General features: G+C 48.5%; 1 protein-coding gene across 1 annotated transcript in view; it reads left to right on the top strand.

Annotated features, from left to right (window-relative positions):
- The window catches only part of AGPAT3 (1-acylglycerol-3-phosphate O-acyltransferase 3), a 104,619-nt gene that overhangs the window by 63,386 nt on the left and 19,040 nt on the right, over positions 1 to 22,193 (top strand). The window lies entirely within an intron of this gene.

Genomic DNA, 22,193 nt, shown 5'->3' on the forward strand with positions numbered 1-22,193 from the left:
TGACAGTGAGGGTGACAGAGCCCTGGAACAGGCTGCCCAGAGAGGTTGTGGAGTCTCCTTCTTTGGAGATCTTTAAAACCCGCTTGGATGCTGCCCTGTGCCCCGTGCTCTGGGTGACCCTGTGTGAGCAGGGCGGGTTGGACTGGATGACCTCTGAGGTCCCTTCCAATCTTAACCATTCAGTGATTCTAGTTCAAGGTGGAAAACGTTGCTCTGAACTTGTCTGAGTTGGGGAAAAAATATCTTTGTATACATATCTGCACTCACACACACACACACACACACACACACACATAATGTATGTATTTTATGTATAAAATATGTTTGTCTTTCAGCTCACACATGCTCTCTAGCCGCTGAGCGTGTGCGTAGAGGGAGCGGTGGCGGCCGGCTCGGTGCGTTTGTGTTTGTACAGGGGCCTTGGGCTGCCCAGACCCAGCGCTYCTGCCTCCTGCTGAGGTGCTCCCAGCACGGGGGCGTTGAGAAGGTTTAGATAAAATGTGAGTCAACTGGGACCCCGGGCAAGAGGTTTGGTGGTTGCTGTTCTTAGGTGACATTTAAGCACTTATCCCTAAGGCCTAATTTAGGCTCTRAAGCCCCAGGGAGCTGAAATATGCGGGAGCGACTTCCCTTACTCAACCAATTTCTGATTACCGCTTGCCTACTAGGGATATTTACTTTGCGAGGGGGGAAAATATAATCCAGACTAAAAATGCTTCTAAAGAAACTCTGAGGACGTGTTATTCCACTTTTGTAATGGCTTTCAAAATGTGACTGTTGCGCTAGGAGCAGTTGTTTCTGTGTGTGATGTAAGTTTTAGAGCTTAGATTTTCAAGAGTGTGCATCCAGCACTTCTGACAGTGCTTTCCAAAGCAGCCAGAAGTACAAGTGGGAATACGACTCTCTCAAAAGACACTTTGGCACAGTGTTTCTGTGCTTTGTAAGCAATCTAAGCCAAGAGTATGCTTGCCCAAGCTCTGTACTTTTGTTCTCTCTTTTAAGAAATAGTCTGTTTTTTTGCCTGGGTTTTGGCATTAGAGCCCAAGAGCAGCTTGGCGTGAGACAGCGGAGTTGGAGACTCTGCTGCCGCATACTTTTCCAAAGGAAAATGGCTGGCAAAGAAAGGATGCCCCTCCAGAAGCAGAATATCCTTCGCTCCTGCAGCAGCGTTAGCAGGAGCTGCAGCAGGGAAGCAGGCGGAGCGCAGTGTGGACGCCGCTGCAGCCGCTGCCTGCTGGGGCAGCAGTTGTTCCTCCACAGTGGGGAATGCAGCTGCCTTTGGGAATTTGGCGCGTGCCGGATGCGCAGCGGGCCCCACAACACGGGCATCTGCCCCAAGACCCACGAGGCAGGTGATGCTTTTTCCTTGTGCTTGATGAGCTTTTCCCCTCCTCAGTAAGGAATCAGCGGGATACTTGGGATCTGTATCACAAGGTAAAACAGCAGCATACGGAAGGTGGAGCAGTTGCCAYTTATTGCTGTTTTGGGCATCTCAGGAGCAAAACATCCTGCAGTTTGAGACTGYCTGACAGTTCAGTGATGGGGTGACTGGTAGTAGGCTTAGAAGCCAATGCCACGTGCTGCTCTCTTAGCACTGCTCACCCTGGYGTAGCCACCACTATCCTGCACCTTATTGGGGCCACACTTCCCAAGCAGGCTCCTTTCTTTTTCTTAATTCCTTAAAATTTTCAAGAAAAATGTCAAAGAGTATTCTGCGTTTTTATTAATGCAGCAAGTTTAGGTGGTTATAGGTATTTCCCAAATCTGGCTGCTTGTAGTGAAGTTAAARGAGTTTAAATGGACTGAATCAGAGAAAAGGTGATTGGTGCTTAATGGGCTTGCAAGTGAGCAGCACAGATTGCAGATTCAAGAAGCAATTATACATTTCTGAGTAAATAGCATGAAGGTTCTTGTTGTATATATCTTGACAGGAGGACTATTGATTCTGCTGGATTTAGTTCTGGTGATTAGACCAGTCTGTTTATTTTAAATGAAGCTAGCTCCGTTTGCTAGACTTATTATCTATAAATGCATTTAATATTGACATATAGCATTGAACTGCAGGCAGTTTTTAATGTCCTTGAATACCTGTTTTGAGCATGTGTTTGCAAATAAGCTAAGGGCTATTCTGGTGGATGAAAATGAATCATAAGAGTATAAATGCTGCTTCTCCATCTATTACTTTTCCTGCCTGAGGAGCTTCTGAAGAGTGGTGTCAAACTAGGAGCAGTGACATCCAAAATCTGAGCATGGCACACGGCCTCTTTGGAGTGTGAGGCTTTGGCACAGGAAACACATCTCTTTAGCACTTAGTTTCTAATTGTTCAAATGATGGAAAGCAATTTTTGAAAGCAATTTTTGACTTGGCCGTCCAACTATTCTGAAACACTGAAAGCTCCARGAGAAACAGGTGCCTGCTTTTATGGTAGTAATCTCACATAACACTTCTTTCAGCTCTTTGTAGCTATGCCAGGTAACAGAAAATACAATCATTACTCTAGTTACCTCGTGTGTCCCCAACAGAAGTGTAAATTGTTGCTTTTAAAAAAAATATTCCATGCACACGGCTCCCAAATTCCATCCCTCTGGCTCAGGTTAGGTGACTCGGGGAAATCTCCCACAGTTGGATGGATCTCTATGCCCGGCACTCATAGTACTGTGAAGGCACTTGCGGTGCCAGAATTATTTTTAACACCCTTTCATCTAATCTACTTTGAGCTAATTTGCACGAGATGCTGATTTAAAAGGCAGAGAGCATCCGAGCAAGCTCGTCCGCTTTTGTTAGCGCTCGTGGAGCAGCGCTCGGGCAAATCTGCTCCCTGAATCTTGCTGATGGAAAGAAGGGGCACGTTCCTAGTGGGTTGGTCCCCTCCAGCAGCCCTGCAGCCTTCAGTGGAAAGATACTTGGGTCAACCCAATTCCTGCCCTGAAAGGCTGCTGTTAAGAAGCAGCTAAACAAGGGGAACTGAGCTGTGAGAACAGCAGCCAGCGCTTGATTCCTGATCTTTTTTGGCAGTAGCTTTCAGCTGTGTGTGTTACCATAGAAGGTCTCTGGCTCTGAGGAACTTGTGGTAACTAGAATTAACTGTCTGCTGCAAGAGCCTTATTTATCAGTAGGATGCCAGGCTACCAGGAGGTGGAAGGTCTGAAGAACCGCTATTTCCTTCGGATTTTTCCTCCGCATGGAGTTGAAAATGTTTGTGGAGCAGCTTCTGTTCAGCTTCCCATCTGATGACTGACTTTAAATTATCAACAAACTTTCCACATCTAAGTTAACTTTCTGAATGAGTGGCATGCTATATTTATAGAATGAGTTTGGTTGTAATTTAAGCAGACTTCAACACATGTGGAAACGTTCCCTCGTGCGCATGGAGGTCAGCTTTGCATTCAAAATATCATCTTCCAACTTATGTATGAGAAAAGGTTTTTAATCTTCCCCAGTTGCATAAAAAATCATTGATATTCCTGCCAGAATGGGCCTCTGTAATCATCTTGCCTGAGAACATGGAACCAGAACTTTGTCTGGTGTGTCTGTGTGTGTGTTTGCAGTCAGCCTCCTCGAGCTGCTCCCTGTTTCTTCATAAAGATGCAAAAAAAGTCCGACCTTAAAGAAAATTAGTAACTCAGACCGATAACAACACTGTAAAATGTTTGCCAGTGAAATTACCCAAAAGAATATAACCGCTGCGTGCAGCTGGTGACAGGAAAGAGAAGACAAGTCCAGGAGGGCTGCCGGGGGCCCGGGCGTGCGTGGCTGCGCTGGCGCCCCGCTGCCTTTCCCGCTTGCTGCCGTGAGGACTGTGGGGCGCGGGTGGCGCGCGGCGCGGCGCCGAGTCGCAGCGCGTGGCGAGATCCTCCCCTGCGGCACCCCCAGCTCTCGTACAGCTCGCGCTGCCGCCTGCCGAAGCGCCTGGGCTCCGTACCTGCTGTTGCTCCACGCCGAGTCTCTCGCCTCTTGCTTCTTCCTGGCTGTAAGCAGTGGGGCTGGTTTTGTCTTGAGCTGTCAAAGCGACAGTTAGTCACCCAGCAGAACACCTACCTCTCTGCTCTTAGCATTTTTGCTTCTCTTTTGTCTCCCATGCAATTGGGATCTTCCGAGACTAAAAGCTTTAGAGCAGCAGCTTTCGTTATTCCCTCCTTCTCTCCTGTACGCCTCCTGTCTCCCCCCAGCTTGAACCCACAAAAATCTTCTGGTGGAAGAGTGCACTTCCTCTGAAGACATGTCTGGAGCTGGACACCCTTGTCCGAATAACAAATGTCACTCTACTGGATCTAGTCTACAGACTGGATATTCTGGCTTGTAACAGGTCCATTAAGAAGTTTTGGATTGTATGTGACAAGCAACTGGCATCTGTTCTGCTTCTGAGCTCTCCTCAAGCAGCCTTTCTGCATTGCTAGATATGTGCTGGCAAGCGATGAGTGGCTGACAGTTTGGGTGGTACCTCCCCAAGGTGAACTGCATCTTAGGGTGAAAGAAGATGCCTGCTCCTCTGTGTGGCTCCTGGTTTTAGCAAAACAGAGCATTGGCAGGGGAAGGCTTTCCTGTTGTCTCCCCTCTGATTTGAAGCCGTAAGTTTTACAGGGTAGGGATAGTTGTTCTGTTGTCATCTGGGACGCTCTGTGTTGTGTGTGTTTTTCATGTATTTATTTATTAAGCTTCAGMGATCGGTAGCAAGCAGAAGCATAGAGGGGGAGAAAGAAGGGCAGATAGTCTAAATCTTGCCTGCCTCAGCCCACCCTCAGGAGGGACACGATTTGCTCACGGGCGGCCCCGAGAACTCGCATCCTGCTCCGTTCCGTGGAGTGGCAATGCTGCCCATGGGGCCCCGGGGTGACTGGAGACGAGYGGTACAGTAGCTGTAGAACAAGCTCCGTTGTTCCTGCACTGCAAAAACTAGTGCCTTGTACCTGGCACTGAAAGCAGCTCAGCCCTTCCTGAAAGACAGACGTTGAATTTCTTCCAAGTTGATATGAGGCACATCAAAGGAACGCTGCAGACTTGGGTTCGAAGGGTTCGTAGATGCACACGCAGTGGTTGTTAAAACGTTCATTTAGTAGCACTCAGAAATTGTTCTGAGCGACCTGTTCAGCCACAGCGTAACTGCGTGTTGACAGATGCGTCTTGGTTGGCTTTGTTGGAGAGTCGGTTTTGCGTGGTCCTGCTGTGCAGAAAGCAAAGGATGTCGTCATCCTTGCACGTAAAGATCTAATCCACGGTCATCCAAAATTTTTCCTCGCCCTTTATTTTGCATCCCTGTTTTTCATAGGTAAGGAGTCTCTATTCCAAATAATTTTCCAGATTCACACAAGATGGAGATAGCTGAGATTTATGCCCCTTGTCTCTTCTTTTAGCCATAAATCATTCCATGTGGCTGAAAGTGGCTTTTTGGATGGGTCCCTAGACTTTACAGTTCTGTGCTGCAGATGAACTTGTACTCCTAAGTTTCTTTTAGAGTTTATTTGTATTTGAACAGCAACAACAACAAAAAAAAAAGATGAATTCCCACCTTCTTGGAAAATTCAACCATTTGGAGCAGAAGAGATTGTTTTCTGTAGTTTTAGAGATGAGTAGACACTATTGATTTTTGTTTTCTTATTCATCAGAGACTAAGAATGGCAACACTATTTAATTACCTAACATTGATCATTTTATTCAATAAAAGAGGCCTATTATTCAGAAATCATTTTGTACTAATAGTGTGTCTGGTAGATAACTCATTTCTGTTTACTATATAAGGGTTGATATTTCAGAATCACTGCTTGAACACCAGCCTATAATTTTAGAATTGGTTTTATAACAGAAATACCAAGTAAGCTTTGCTCCAAATACAGGCAATTATTGCAAATTTCTAATTAAAAATATAATGCATTTTGCTGCTAATTGCGGCTTTGCTTTTTATTTACAAAATCCTAATGGTCCTCTGGCCAGTCATATTCCACTATGTGCAGTTTCTATACTGAATATTGAGCTCTGGAAGAAGGTTSATCAGTAGTCTTAGAGACTCTTGGTTCGTCTTCATCTATTAAATACTAATGTCTCCAATTTTTGTTTTGGAAAAATATATATCTACTTGTAGCTGAGAACAAAAACAGTATGGCCAGTCTCACCGGGAGCACAATCAGTGGAAAAATCCCTTGAGGTCTATAAAAACTGGCTGTTCCCAAGAAAAGAATTCATTTGGAAGCCATCCACTCAACTTGCAGAGAGGTGGATGATACTTAGCCTGTTTCTTGTGCAACTCCTTCAGATACGTAGTTGAGTTAACCCCAGGCATCAGTACAGATTAGGGGCTGACCTGCTGGAAAGCACCTCCACGGAGAGGGACCTGGGAGTCCTGGTTGACACTACTGGTTGACACTAAGTTACCCATGAGTGAGCAGTGTGTCCTCGTGGCCAAGAAGGCCAATGGGATCCTCGCTGCATCAGGAGGAGTGTTGCCAGCAGGTCAAGGGAGGTGATTCTGCCCCTCTCCTCAGCTCTGGGGAGGCCGCACCTGGAGTACTGTGTGCAGTTCTGGGCTCCCCAGTATAGGAGGGACGTGGAGCTTCTGGAGAGGGTCCAGAGAAGGGCAACCAGGATGATCAAGGGAATGGAACATCTCTCGTATGAAGAGAGGCTGAGTGAGTTGGGCCTGTTCAGCTTGGAGAAGAGAAGACTGAGAGGGGATCTGATCAATATGTATAACTACCTGGAGGGGGAATGCAGGGAGGAAGGGGCCAAGCTCTTCTCATTGGTCACCAGTGATAGGACAAGGGGCAATGGGTGCAAGCTGCARCACAGGCAGTTCCATCTCCAGGTGAGGAGGAATTTCTTTCCTGTGAGGGTGCCAGAGCCCTGGCACAGGCTGCCCAGGGAGGCTGTGGAGTCTCCTTCTCTGGAGATCTTCCCAACCCGCCTGGATGCCGCCCTGTGCCCYGTGCTCTGGGTRTCCCTGCTGGAGCAGGGGGTTGGACTGRRTGATCTCTAGAGGKCCCTTCCAACCTTAACCAGTCTGTAATTCTGTGAGTTGAAGGAGAGATTGAAGAAGTGCTTTAAAAGAGCCTTGCACTTTGCACAGAATACAAGAGGATAGGAGGACTTTTTGAACTGGTCCATTGGGAGATTTTCCTTTAATGCAGTTTATACTGAGATGTTTCTGCCCTGCTTGAGCTGCCTATTTCTTATAGACACAGCTCCACAAGACCCTCCTTGCCAGACCTTCTAGGTCATGTCATGTATATCTTGTATGCATGTTCCTATGTGCCTCTAACTCAAAGGCATTCCTGTTTATTATTTTTTTTTTCCACTCAGCTCTGCTGAATTCTGTATCTGATCAAATCTCTTAATTTGGCCGTGATTTTTATGTTCATGGCTTTTTTTTTTCCCCTCCATTTTTGACCATACTTGCAAATAGTTCTRAACATTGCCTATTTCCTTGCTTGCAGAACTTCATTCTTTTCCAGTGTTTCTGAGGAGGCGCAGGCAAGCCTCCCAGGAGCTTCCCACAGCGCCACTCCTGAAGCATGGCGAGAAAATGAAGACGCTGGGTTTGTGGCTCCCACTGTGACTTTTCGGCAGTGTTCAAGCTGGCCTTTGGATTTGGTTTCCTCTGGTCCCTTTTAGAGGCCCAAGTTTCCCCTTGTGAGTAGAATCACAGAATCCTTAAGGTTGGAAGGGACCATCCAGTCCAGCCCCCTGCTCCAGCAGGGACACCCAGAGCACGGGGCACAGGGCGGCATCCAGGCGGGTTTGGAAGATCTCCAGAGAAGGAGACTCCACAGCCTCCCTGGGCAGCCTGTGCCAGGGCTAGTACGGGCAAGGCCGTGCAGTGTGTGTGTGTGAGAGGGGCTCTGTTGGTGTGACTGGATGGATGGGGATGATCATGCTCCTCTGCCCGGATTGGGCAACCCCGTGTTGGCATGGCCTCAAGTCTGTCTTTATTTCGACCCGTTAAGGTCATGGTGTGGAGCTGCTACAGACCCCGSGCCTCTCCATTCACCCGCCTCCTTCTCCAGTGGTTTGTTCAGCAGAGCCGTCCTCGGAGACACATGGAGCACGGGAGCCTGAGCTGGTGCCTCGGGCCCGCGGGACCCCGTCCTTGCCTGCGTGCCCTGACCATTGCCCTTGGTCACGGCATGAGGGCACCGAGCAGCCTGTTGCCCCGCAGGGACACGGACCTGTGCATCGCACACGGGCCCCACGGCGGCCCCTCGCTGTGGGGCACCAGCGGCCGCTTCGCTGGGGTCCTGCTTGTCCGCCGTGGGGCAGCAGGGACGCGGAAYGCCGCGTCCCGCGGGAGAATCCCGCCGACTGTAGCATGGTAATTTGCCCTAAGAAGATTACCAGATTAGAGCAAGGGCTTGGTTTGTCAGCAGCACCACCTGACAGCAATATTTATTGAGAAGTATTACCTATTTTTAATATTAGTCTGCTTATGCCCCATCTTGCCTTCGTTCCTGAGGTAAGAGGGGCTTTTTCAGGTCGGGGCCTCGCTCGCCGGCGTAGCCAGGAGGACGCCCGGGTGCTGGGCAGGCCGTCGAGTGGCCGCCGCGCTCCCAGATTTACCTCGATGTGCTTTTGTCATCATAATCCGCCCTCCATGTCAGCACCGATTTACTCCCCGAGCACAGGCTCGCGTCGCCCGCTTTTGCCACCCCGTTTTGCCGCCTCCTTTTTCGGCTGCAGCAAGCACTAACAAGCTGGGAAGATGCTGGTGGGCCAGTCGGGTCTGTGCTTGCTAGCCGGAGTTTGCGCGACGCTCATTGCGCTGGCCTTAGCCTATTACTTGTACTGGTAAGTTGAGYGTTGGGCCGCGGTGGTGTTTTGTCCTCCGGGCTTTTCTGGGAGGGGGAAAAAAATTCCCTTTAAATTAAAATTAAGCTAAAAATTTCCCTTGAAATTGCTTGGGGAGGGGCGCGCACGTAGCAGCTTCCCTCCCTCCTCCGCTGCCTGTGCCGCTGGTTCCAGTCGTGGGACTTGGGGGCGCTTGGTGGTTGTGACCGTTTTCATTCAGCTGGCAGCGTGAGGGTTAAGGAGGCCACCGCACGTGCTAGGTGAGGTGCCAAAGGTGGCTTTCCTGTTTCCTGCGAGAGCCTTTCCAAGGTTTTTCCCTTTTCCCCCTCTCCGTGTTCTCTTGAAACGTGACCTGTGGGGAGGGCTGGTCAGCGGCCCCCCGTGCAAGGCAGCGCTGCTCTGTGTTGTGGTGCCCGCTGTGCCACGTAGGTCGGAGATCTTCAGCCCAAAGAAGCCTTGGAGCTTCCGTGTCTGGAGCTTGGTAGCAACTTCTGCGAGCCCGAGCGCACTAGGTTGACCAGTGTTAGTGGAAAATTGCATGTCTCTTGTCTCTCTCTTTTTTCAAACAAAAAAGCCCGCAGAAGGTGCAATTAATACAGTTACAACTGGCAAGCTTTCCAAGGAATGTGATCTTGCGGAGAACAAATCTCCAGAGTAACGTGTGTGGTTTTTACTCCGCTTTTTTGTTTATTTGTTTGTTTTTCTCAGAGTAACGAAGAGAAGGACAAGTGAAAGTCTGTGGGTTGGTACATTGGTTTTGCTTTTGCCAAGTTATTTCCTTGAGGCAATTATACTGTGTTATTTTACAAGACTACAACTATGTGTTTACACATAGATGCACATACATTTCTAATATTGGCGGGGTTGTTTATGTTTGGGCATTACAGTGATTCTTTGCAGATAACATAATTTTTCAGCCAGGCAATGTAGCCCAGATTAAAATCTGGGTGGTTATTAGCCTCGTAACTTGAGTACGTGAACATTTTTTAAGAGTAATGAACATATGTAAGGTTGATTTCACAATTTTTATTGTGGGAAGAACACAGGAAATGCTTATCTTTAAGGTGTTGTCAACAACTGTACAACTAAATGTTCTTTATTAAATGATGTGGTTCTTTATTAAATGACGTGGTTCATGCATACTTGAGTAGAAGGTGTTTATTTTCCCATGTCCTGACCCAAGTATAAGCATAATATAAATGACTCACACCTTTATATTGATACAAATGTGAATTTGTGTGCAATTCACATAACACATTCATCTCCTATTTATAATTTGTTTTTTAAGAGCAGTCTGCTTTGTTCAGCCTAAAATTCTTGACTGGAATCCAGGTCAGAACTGGTTTGCGGGGCTGATTACAGTCCTGCACACAGCAGGAATTAACTGGTATTAGGTCAGATCCTCTTCTTCAACAGCCTCAAGGTTCAGGAGACAAGTAGTGACATCACCTCGGTGTTTCTGAAGAGAGAGCCCGTTCAGACCTTCCTGCTGAGATCCTGACGCATCCCAACCCCGGTGCCTCAGAGTGCTTCTGTGGTAGTGGTTGTTTTGAGTGGGTTTTTTGGTTAGCTTGGTTAATTCTTCAGATAAACTTTTGTGATGTGCTTTCGGTTTGTGTTTTTTAGCATGTCTGCTCTGTAGGAAGTGACTACAAAGACTTTTTTCTTTAATATTGGTTGCTTGCTGAGACTGCTACGGCCATTCGCAGACAGAGCTGATTTAGATGAGAGATCATCAGTTCAGCAGGGAATCAACTTCGCATGTTGAGAGATTGACCCAGTTTTCCTGTAATTCCATCCACGATCTCTTGCTTCCCTTGGATTGAAGCGCCCTTATTAGCTTGCCAAACGGGAAGTGCCTGCTCGCCCTCCGGGTTACTCTTGTTTGTGCTCCCTGAGGAATCATCCAAGGAAAGGAAGGATCTCTGCTCCTTGGGGATTTATTTGGCACCTTGCAGGCCTCAGGTTGATTAGCTCCCTTGCCACGTATCTGGCGTGATCCTGCTGCCAACCTCCATCATTTCTTTATCCATGTTTCCCAGGATGTCAACGTGCTGAGCCTAAGAAAGAATAGGAGACATCAAAGATTTTTCCCCCTGCCTTTGGTCAGTTGTTTTTGTCACACAATTTCCTTGGTGAGAATGTCCCCCCCAGCATGAGACCCTGCAAGAGTTGTCTTTGTTCAGCAATCAGTGAATCACTTCAATGAGAGATTTATCATTACCTGTGCTCGAAATCACTGAATAACATATGGGGTGAACTCATAAAGATCATCTGCTCTGATTTCTTGTGGTTTTTATCTGAGTCTTTCCAAGCTATAAAATATTCAAAGCAAGTTTGTTTATCTGTTATTTTCTCCCTGCCAAATCTGTCAAAAAGTTCCAGCTTCTGGCCAATGAAGAAACCTGGAACAATGATATGTAGGTAGCTTAGCTGGTGATATTCTTATTAGAATAAAAGTAAGAGGTAACTATGATTTTTATTGTTTCTAGCATTTGCCTTGAAACTTAAGTGATTTGCCAAATCCCCTGAAATTCTTGTGCATGATGCTGCTTCAAGTTTAGATTTTTCTCAAAACCCTTTCCTGTATTGAGTCAAATAGTTCACCTTTGACTATGGCAGCATCTTTGCAACAGTTCAGGGTTGCTTTTTGAGAGAGGAGGAGGAAGGTCAGTGCTATACTTGTGTGTATATATTCATGAGACCTTAATGGGGCTACGTAGTTTCACTGGCCTTTTAGTGTATTGAATTTAATTGTGCTTTAATCTTTTTGATTTCACATAGCAGCTTACAGTGACGATGATGTGCCAAACTTGTTTCCATCTACAATTTCACTTGCATTTTATTTGTATTTGTCAGCACTGTATTTTTAGAGAGAATATTTGTATTGTGGGTTGTATGGAACAGGCTGCCCAGGGAGGTTGTGGAGTCTCCTACTCTGGAGGTCTTCAAAACCCGCCTGGATGCCACCCTGTGCCACATGCTCTAGGTGTGCCTGCTTGAGCAGGAAGGTTGGACTAGATNGGCCAGCGATGGGACGGGGGGTAATGGCCATAAGCTGGAGCACAGGAAGTTCCGTCTCCAGGTGAGGAGCAACTTCTTTACTGTTAGGGTGACAGAGCAGTGGAATAGGCTGCCCAGGGAGGTTGTGGAGTCTCCTGCTCTGGAGGTCTTCCAAACCTGCCTGGATGCCACCCTGTGCCACATGCTCTAGGTGTGCCTGCTTGAGCAGGAAGGTTGGACTAGATGATCTGTAGAGGTCCCTTCCAACCTTGAATATTCTGTGATTCTGTGATTCTGTATCTTTTGGTTCCTGTCGATCTGGTATCCTCAGTAGAACCATCTACAGATTCTGATTTGCACAGGGTAGAGGGGTGGTTTGCAGCCAGTGGGAACGAGGCATTTCTGGGACTGCAGTGTCTGGCATCACTGGACCACAAGATGGCTAAAAACTGTGGGATTTATTGAGTTACTGCAGTGTAAATGCCAAACTAATCCAACATGAACTTAAAGACCTGCTTCTGTCGAGTTAGTATTTGATTTGTGCCTTTCTTAGGAGAATAGCATGGCGGGAGGCTGTATAGTGGCTGCCTATTAAAATATTATTTTAAAGAAAGGTGACTTCTGGGGAAAACAAATAGGCACAAATGAATAGGCAGAGAAGCTGTGAGCAGTGTTTGTTCCCAAGGCCCCGGGGGAGCAGCAGAGCTGGTGGAAAAAGCCCCGTTCCTCGGGGGAGCTCCTGCCTTTCGGCCGGCTCGGGATGGGGGCAGTGGCCTTTTATGGGTGCCGCACTCTAAGGAAGGAGTTTAAAAATACGTATGCCTCGTCTATATTTAGTAGACAACTTGTGCATTTCAATGCTAGGCCGCTTTGCCAGCTCTTATAAGGGCTTAAAACTGCAGGAAGGGCTGCTGCCTGGGAGAGAGGCTCGCAGGGCTGCGCGGCCCTCGCGCAGGGAAGAGAAGGGCAGCAAGAGAAGCTCCCCAGGCTCCTCCCGGCCTCCTCAGCCCCATGGTTTTTCTGAGCAGAGAATTTGGGCTCTAGGCGACTCGACACTCAGTGCTTGTGAAGCTGATGACACTTCTGGGGTTTAGAAGTTGCTGGTTCTTCTAAAACGAAGTTTTGGGGAGAGGAGAATTACACTTTGGTTGGTCAGTTTGCTCAGGCCTGCAGAGCAGCTGCAGGTCTGCACCCTGCAGAGGAATGGAGCTAAGCAGCTGAGGGGAGAAGGTTTCCCCCACCTCTGGGTGCACCTGGACAAATGACTAAACGCGTGAAGTGCAACATGATAAATCTCTATATAAAGTTTATTATTTATGGGTAGTGTGCCTGTAATCTACGGGCTGCTGTGCTCTACATATCATCAGGCTTGCATGAAAGCCACTGTGTGCTCTGCTGCTTTATTTAGGCAGCTTAAAGTAAAGCACTGAGGTGATGGGTGGCCTGCATTGACTCAGTAGTGGCCTGTGGGATGAGTGCCTAGAGAGCAAGCCCCAGCATCTTGCTACCTCGGCCATAGGATCAGACTGAGCCATTTTTAAGAGCACAATGTGTTCGGTTACATGCAGAGTTTGCAGGGAAGCTGAAGCTTTGAATGGCAGCTTTGATTTGGGTTTCATAGGTGGTCTTTCTAGTGTGGTTGCTGTTCATGGATCTGCACACGTGGGAATGGGGAGTACCTGGAAACCCATTACCCGCAGAGTTTCTCGACCCTGGCAGCGTGCACGAGTGAGCCCTGAGTTTCTCCAGGCCCCAATAGCATTGCTCTGTATTTACGCTGGGTGGCTTGGGGTGGTTAAGCTGGGCACATTTTTCAGCCACCTTTGGTATGGAGGCGGCGCTTGCAGCACCGTGGCGTTGGGAGGGAGGCGTTTGTGGACCTCCCTCTCCTCAGCCCTGTGCTGTGCCCCATGGAGGGGCCGTGGGGTGGCCGGCCAGCACCCCCGCTCCCCTCCCGCAGCTCCGCAGGCTCGGGTGTCAGTCCACATTGCCCTGTCCATATGCACAGAGATGTTTCCTTGTAGATGTGGCCGTGCTGAAGATGCGAACGGGGAACCAGGCTCGTGGAGCTGCCTGTTGCATTCCCCTTCTTGCAAGCTGCTTTCTAGTGATCATGGCTGGTTACCCGAGTGCCTCTCCGCAACCAGAACTGTGTGTTTGCGTATGAGCAAAAGGGAAATTCCCATATATTTGCTGGGGCTTAGGAAATAACGTTGCAGGCCAGAGGAAAGACTGGGAGAGCTGCTGCCAGCCAGCCCAGCAGGGTTCTGCCCTCGGCCGCAAGTGTGGCTGAGCCCAGGGCTCCTCGTGCTCCTTGCAGGGGCTGCTCTGGCCCGGCCTTGCGCCGCAGAGGCGCCGATGCTGGTCCCGTGCGGCCGGGGCTCCGCAGCGGCTCCCGGGGGCTCAGCTGGGCGCTTTGTGCAGACACGCGATGTCACCGTGATGTGAAACACGCGACTTCGTGGTCTGGAGCTTAGAAGACATTGCCAGAAACCAAAACGATTTGTTTTGTATGAACTGAAACCATTCAGGCTCCTTATTCTTGCTCGTATCGATGTGATCACAGCACCGTTGCTGCAGCGATGGGTGCCGTGTTCAGGTATGGGGAGCAACAAATCCCATGGGCTCGCTTGGCAGCCCAGTGGCCCGTGGCCACTCACTGCTCCGTTTTCCCACATGAGATACAGGATAAGATTTAGGAGCTGCTGTTTACAGAATGCCAGCCCCGTACTGGGATGGGAAAGCTGGTGTGAGGTCAGCAATGCAGCGTGGTGGCATTTTTTTGATGCTTTCTCAAAGCTTTCAGGTATTCAAGATGGCTTGGGCTGTAGGTCTCTTTTGGTGTTTGCTGCTGTAGACTCTCACATTACTGCAGCAACCTGGGAAGCAGAGGATAAAATCCATTTTGGGGAGGAGGCGAAAGGACTGGGGAGGTAAAACTGGACTTCCCTGCTAGGAATGTGATCCTGGGGTGTAAACCAAAGGGATCACCAAGCGCGTGCCCTGACCTTCTCTCAAGCGCTCTTGGAGGAGGTAGAGGTCCTAAGGTGGCTTTCCGTGGTCAAACATGAGATAAAATTTTATATATATATATATAGATAGATAGATATAGATATATATAGATATAGATATAGATATATTATATATAATATAATATATATTATTATTATATATTATTATATTATATATTATATATTATATATTATATATTATATATTATATATTATATATTATATATTATAATATATATTATATATATAATATATATTATGTATAATATATATATAATATATATATAAACTGTCCATATATGTATGCATATATGGATCTAACTGAAGGCTCATAATTTTACAAGCATTTATTTACATAAATAAATTTTAAGAAGAAGTTGAATAGGACTCTGGGATGTGCCTTTTGAGATGCCCTGCTCATTTCAGTTACAGAAAGTAATTGAACTGCTCATTTCGGTCTCCAAGGATGGAGATGCCTCAGCCTCTCTGGGCAACTCGTTCCAGTGCTTCCATACATACAGTTAATGAAGTCAGCAGTAGTACCAATATGGGTCTTCTCATAATGTTTGAAAGCAGAAAGGCAGCCTGGCAGAATATGTTGCTGTGATTGTTTTTCGAATAAATTCTGGGAATTTGAAGGGCTGTTGTGGGTGGGAAGTTCTTGATCTTCGCAATAGTCGTGTTCAGGCTTTAAGTTAGACCTTTGTGAAATAGCACTAATGGATACGTGCCCTGGTGGGCCTTGGGCCATACTATGGATAGTGTCTGTTACGGCCGCCCTGTACGTGTGCCTGACATTCCTACTGCCAAGCAAATTAGTCTTGTCTTGCTTTTTACTAACTGTGTTCAGGTAGTGCAGCAACGTGAAGGGTGAGCAGGTAGAAGAAGCCACGTCAAGGGTTGTAACTTCGTAGCTCAGTCCCAAGGTGGCCTCCTACAGAGGCAAATAACTTGATTCAAAATTTCAGTCAATGTCCCAAAACGAGTGGTAAGCAGGTGTTCTCGAGGCTGCTTCGTAGGAAAGACACGTTCAAAATGCGGGGGAAAAAATAAACCCACTTAAGTCTGGTCTTCTTGAAACTGAAGTCAACCCAGCTGCAGACTGTGGGTGCTCTGTCTTGACCGTCCTCTGGAGCAGGAAGGGAAGGAGCAGATCATTTGCAGGTGTCCACAGTTTGGCCTGGCATAGGTGAAGACCCGAGCTCTCATCCTGTATTAGGAATATGCCTAATGAAAATGCAGCCAACATCGACAGCTTGAGGGTCTCTGCTTCTGCCCCTTGTCCTGTCTTCTGACATGCAGGTTTATTAGTAATCATTCTAGGATAGTTTCCTACGTGTCAGAGTGAGTTGGGCCTGTTTTCTCTGGAGAAGAGAAGGCTGAGAGGGGATCTCGTCAACATGTATAGGTTCATGAAGGGAGAATGGAGGGAGGAAGGGGCCAAGCTTTTCTTAATGGAGGCCAGTGACAGGACAAGGGGCAATGGCTGCAAGCTGCAACACAGGCAGTTCCATCTCCATGTGAGGAGGAACTTCTTCCCTGTGAGAGTGCCAGAGCCCTGGCACAGGCTGCCCAGGGAGGCTGTGGAGTCTCCTTCTCTGGAGATCTTCCCAACCCGCCTGGATGCCGCCCTGTGCCCCGTGCTCTGGGTATCCCTGCTGGAGCAAGGGATTGGTCCAGAAGATCTCCAGAGGTCCTTTTCAACCTCAACCGTTCTGTGATTCTGTGTCACCATCAGGCGAGTACTCTGTTCACTCTCTCACACTGAGATTTATTTATGCAACTGGAAGCTGCAAGCACAATTTTGAGATACATAGCAAAGATTGTGAAGTGCTCACAGGAACTGTCATCCTGGGAAAGACTGAGGAGACTAATTGGCTGTGTATATGGGAGGAGGTAAGAAGACAAAACTGCCATCAGTGTGCAGACATCAAAGATGTATTAACATAGGAGGGAGGAAGAAACTTTGCAGAGAAGGCTAACTAGAAACAAGATGATGAAAGGATATGTCGGTAAAAAAATATAGATCTTAAAATGCAGCTCTTATTTGAATTTTTTAGCTGAACAACAGAGCTGAGGAAGTGGCTTGTAATGACAGAAAATTATGGAAACTTGAGTTCTTGAGAAATGGTTGTACCCATAAAACTTGCAGACCATTAGGAGACTGTTTTGTACCTTGGACTCAGCAATAGCATCCAGTGCATTTTACTAAATAGACCATCTTTCTACTTAGTACACACACTGCTATGACGAGGGGAGGATTCGAAACAACCTTTGTTGTTCTCCAGAGATCAATGACAGAAGCTGCAGTACTGAAAATAGAAGTTTACGTGGAGAGCGAACAAGATAAATCAGGTATATTTGAGTTTACTGTCCTCTTGAGGTGCCCGAGAAATCTTTGGATTCACTGGTGCCTGCTTCGATGGGAGCAGCCTGGTGCCTGCCCCCGGGAGCAAACATAATCCGAGGAAGCTGAAGGGCAGAGCAGAGGAGGGCAGCAGCCACGCACACCTGCTGCATGCGGGCGCTGCCTCCTTCCCGTGCCGGCAGTGGGGGAACAGCCACATTCCGCTTTTTTCTCAGCACTTGCTACTAAGCTTCTGCTGCCTAAGTCAAAGATCGTGTCAGCGAGACGTGGCAGGAGCTGCCACGTAGGTGTGAGCGCCCAGGAGGGCTGTGTGCAGGCGTGGGTTTGGCAAGCAGAGGGAGGAAGTGGTGAGGGCTTCTCCAGCCTCAGCGCTGTCCCCTGTGGCTCGCGTAGCGCGGGCAGGGCCCTCGCTGCCGGGCGCCGTCCGTCGTGGAGGTGCGGGGCGATGCCGCCAGGTGAGAGCGTGCGGCTGCTGGCGGAGCGCAGCGCTCGGCTAGCGGGGAGCTCGCCAGCGCTCCCCCCGCTCGCCGCCCGCCAATTCCTCTCCTGAAGCAACAGGAATGAAAGAACTCGGTGGTGCCTGTTGTTATTTTTAGGAGCTTATGGTTTTCATAAATCAGGCTGGAATGTTCAGGAAAGGGTCTGCCAGCAAACCTGCCAAATTGTAAAGCCCCGCTCCAAAACGGAGAAATAAAGCTTCCTACAGAACAGTGTGTGTGTGCGTGTGCACATATATCTGAGTATTTATACGTATGATATCATATATAATGTATATACTATAGTTAATATAATGTATATGCAATAGTTAAATAGTTAAATGTACAATGTATATACAATAGTTAAATAGTTAAATAATATATGCGTACAGATTTTTAACCTAGCAAAGCAGCATTAAGGTGGTTGAAACAAAAGAGCTTTAAATGCTGGTTTCAAAAATGAAAGGAGTTGACGGAGAGCAATCTAACTATCATATATAGGAAAAATGTATACGTGTGTGTGTTTATATATATATATATTTATATTTATCTATTCAGACAATATCCATCCTGGGCAAGGTTTAATCTGACCAGATAAATGAGAGGAATTTTTTTGTGACTAAAACTGGCACATGTATGTCTGTAGTCTTTTCCTTTGGGTCTAGGGTTTAGCCAATGGAACTTCAAAATATGGGAGCTAGTGGGAATCTTAGTACGGGTTACAAAACAGAAGTCAATCCTAAGTTAGAAAGCACGACAGGAGTCCCGCTATTGACAAACGTATTCATGGTTGCGTTATTCTTTAAATATTTGTTAGCATTTTCTCCATAATGTTCCTTTGATGGTGATAGGAACATTTTTTAAGTATTGAGACATAAATGTGACTAAATCTTTCTTTATGGCACCAGTCATAGTTCTTGTAGTTTCAGATTTTTGTATCATAAAAATGCATTTGTGGCTGTGCAGACATGCGACCTAGCCTAGTAACTGCAGGAAAATAAAATGAAAGGCTTTGGGAGGATATTGAATTACTCTGAAAAAAAAAGAATACACTGAGGATATTGAATTGCTCTGAAAAAAATACACTTTGGACAGCAATTCTTGCTCCTGAAAAGAATAGCTGCAGCCAGACCACATTCACTTTGACAAGAGCAGAAAACAGAGCTTCAGTACCATGGAAAGTGTGGCCCCATTTAAAATTCAGGGATGCTATTTACTCCCACCTGTGGTTTCTCCTTTTTTTTTCTTTTATTTAGAGATTGCAAGAGGCTCGTTGCTTTTTCAGCTCCCAGTTGGGTTCTCAACTTTGAATTAGCCGGTCCAAATGAAGAGAACAGTGTCTCTACACCTGCCAGCTCTATCGAAGCCAGAAGTAATTAAGGCAAAAAGTCTTTCTTCACAACAGGAATCGAAGATGCTTCATTTCAGGGGAAAATATCAGCATTTGCGCCCTAGGGAAGGCTGAAAATAATAGACTGGCTAAAGGCAGGATATGACGTCCTGCTGTTTAAATGTTGACCTGACCTCTCATCAGGAGAGGGCAAAAATCTTGAGCTCTTCAAAACTAAGTAGTGCCATCATTTCAGATTTAAATGTATTTATTTTTTCGGTGTATATTTGTGTCTGTGTGTGTACATACTATGTTTTTGGTGTCCGTGCGAGCCGCACTGCGTGGGGGCGAGGCTGGTGCTGGTGAGCGCGAGCCTGCAGGGGCCTGCGCTCTGCCCGGCCCTGTTTCCCGGCGCCTTCCCGCCTCCCAGCTGGAGTGTCCTGTGCTAAACGCGCTGGCCGTGTCGCTGGGCACGGCTCGCGGCGCTGTCCCCCTCGGCATCCCTGCGGAGCGGGGATCCGAGGCTTCCCCGTCGCTCCCCCTCGGCAGGGGAGGCCAGGCCTCCTGCTGCGTTCCCTGCTCCTCGCCGCAGGCCTCTGCAGCCCGAATGCAGGGGTGATGGGGCTGCCATGGTCGCCGCTACATGCAGCAGCTCCCGCCGCGCCGCGGCTCTTCCCCACGGGATGTGCCCGCGTGGCACCAGCCCCCAGGCCGGCCCCGGCCTGGGCTGAGAGGCTGCGTGTGAGGCAAAGGCCTCGTGCCTCTCGCAGCTGGGCTGAGTGTCGGGTACAGCCGGCTGCCGGGATCCCTTCTCCCCTGCAGCGACGGACAGGGCAAGAGAAATGGCCTCGGGTTGCACCAGGAGAGGCTCCAGTTGGACACTAGGTAAATTGTCTACACAGAGAGTGTGGTGAAGCCCTGGAACCGGCCGCCCATGGAAGCGGTGGGGTCACTGTCCCTGGCAGTGCTTGGAAAATGTGTGGATGAGGCGCTGAGGTACGTGGTTGAGCAGCAACGGTGAGGATGCGCTTACGGTTGGACTCAATCATCTGGAAGGTCCTTTCCAGCCATAACAATTCCGTGATTCTGTGGAGTTCACATGGGCTTTGTACAGGTAACTCTCGTCCCGCAGATCCTTGGCTCACCCGCAGGGTGCGGGAGCAGCCCCTGCCTGACCACCTGCCTCAGACGGAGCATCCCTATGACCCACACCACCTTCTCTGTGCAGGAGCCTCTTGCCAAACCCTGCAGCCCTGGGCTCCTCTGCCTCATGGGAATCAGAGGCTTTCCAGCCGCAGCCTTTGGGCGAGTCGGAGGCAGCCAGATAGGGAGGTCACGGGAGGTTTGCTGCCTTGTTCTTCCTGGCAGGCGGTCAGAGCTGCTTTGTGCTGCTGTGGCAGCTCTGTTCCCCATGGGGGCAAGAGCTGCTGCAGAGCCATGTGGGAAGCTCCGCCTTTCCGGGGACTCGCACCACTGTCTGACTGTAGATAGGGGCAAAGAGATGCAGAACGTGTAAATTCCATGAAGAATTTTTTAAATTCTGCTGAATGAGGAAGATGCTGCTGAAGGCCTTTCTTGGGTCCCACTGATGGGAGTAACTGGCTGGGAGAAGAAAGGGACCATTTCATTTAGCACTAGGGACATGGAGAAATTGCATCCCAGCGCTGCTTGACGAGTGCCACATCCCAGTATTATTGCCTGTCATCTGCTGCACTTGGAGCTGGGCATCGCACCTGACTGTTGCGCTTGGGAGTTCGTATTGCAGAGAGCAGTTAGCAGGACAGAAGATATTTAGCTGTCCTCCAGAGAGCTGCAGCGGAGCCGAGATGAGCTGGTGTGCCGAGCTCTCCGGGAGCTGCTTCCAGCCTCCTTTTGCCTGAGAAGACTGGGAAGCTGCCTGGGAAGCGTTTTTCAGAGGCCGGTGTTGCGGTGCGGACTCACCAGCGGGTGGGCAGGCCCTGCCAGGGGCGACCCTGCTGGTAGGTAAAGCAGGAAGGAAAGCCTAAGGTGAGTGGAGGGGCAGGGAACTAGCAAGGATCAGCACCCGCTGCTTTCCTGGCGGGGCCAGGAGCTGCCGGGTTTTAGCTGAAGGGGCAAAGGATGAGGAAGAGCCACCCACACAGCAAAGGGTTCAGAGCTCCCGACAGCGGGAGTGGGGATAGCACTTGCTGAAGCAGCCCCACAGCCGCTGCTGACCTGAGTTGTTGGGTATCCCTGTTTGCCTCTTCTCATTTCTGGTGCATTTTAGCCTAAGATGTGCTGTCCTGCACTGATACTTAGCTTCTCTTCCTCTTCTTCCTCTTTTAACCTGTGAACTTGCAGCACTGCTGTCCTTGGCCTAAAAGGCCCCTGTGCAAGGCATGTGCACAGCCCGGCATTCGCAGAGCAGACCTCCTTTATAGGAAAGCAAAATGGAAATTCCTGCAGTGTTTTGTGCCTTGCAATTACTGCAAAACTGTACCACCGAAAAAGTGATGTCAGTGTAGGTCATGGTGATGATCAGCTCAGATATAGAAGCAGTTTTCGGGCTGATTTTACCAGTGAACTTGCGCCAGATTCATTCCAGTTTTCCCGTCGTAAGCAGCGAGTTATTACAGGAATACCTGTGCTTTCTTTGTAGGCAAAGCCGGGGCTGACGTGAGAGCAGCTCTGCCTGGAATTGGTTGCCTTGTGCTCAGCAGATTGCTCAGCAAGTCGCGTTGCATTTCAGCCACCTGATGCATCTCTTGAAGCGGAGGCTGAGCTAACCCCGTCTGGCTGTTGAGCAGACTTGGAATTTGAGCATGCATATGAATTGTGTGTGTATGCGCTTAGCATGGTAGGAAGGAAATTGTTAGCATTAAAATCGGAAAATAGCTGTTGTAGTATCAGTTCTGTTTTGATTTTTTTTCCCTTGTAGCAACAAGTTACAAAACAAAACCATGTTTATCAGAGCTGAAAGCACAGTACTGTGCTGCTAGCGAGGATGCTGCTGCTTATCCCACTCATTAGAGCAGCCTGCATCTCACAGGAGGCTGCCTCAGTTTCGGAGGCAGGAGGGAGCGCGTGGCTGGAGTCCCGGGGGGCCTGGGCTTCGTGTGGGGCTTCTGCGTGGGGCACTCGAGGCTGCGGGTCCGTCAGCTCTGCCGCGGCTCCGGCTGTGGAGCGTCTGTGCATAGAAAGGTGCCCCCCGGCTGGCTCCTTTCATAGCACGAGGGGAGTAACAGTGACTGTATAGTTAATTCCCAGGGTG

The sequence above is a fragment of the Nothoprocta perdicaria genome, unplaced genomic scaffold (assembly GCF_003342845.1).
Source record: "Nothoprocta perdicaria isolate Ctin4 unplaced genomic scaffold, notPer1 scaffold_171, whole genome shotgun sequence".
NCBI classification, from domain to species: Eukaryota; Metazoa; Chordata; class Aves; order Tinamiformes; family Tinamidae; genus Nothoprocta; species Nothoprocta perdicaria.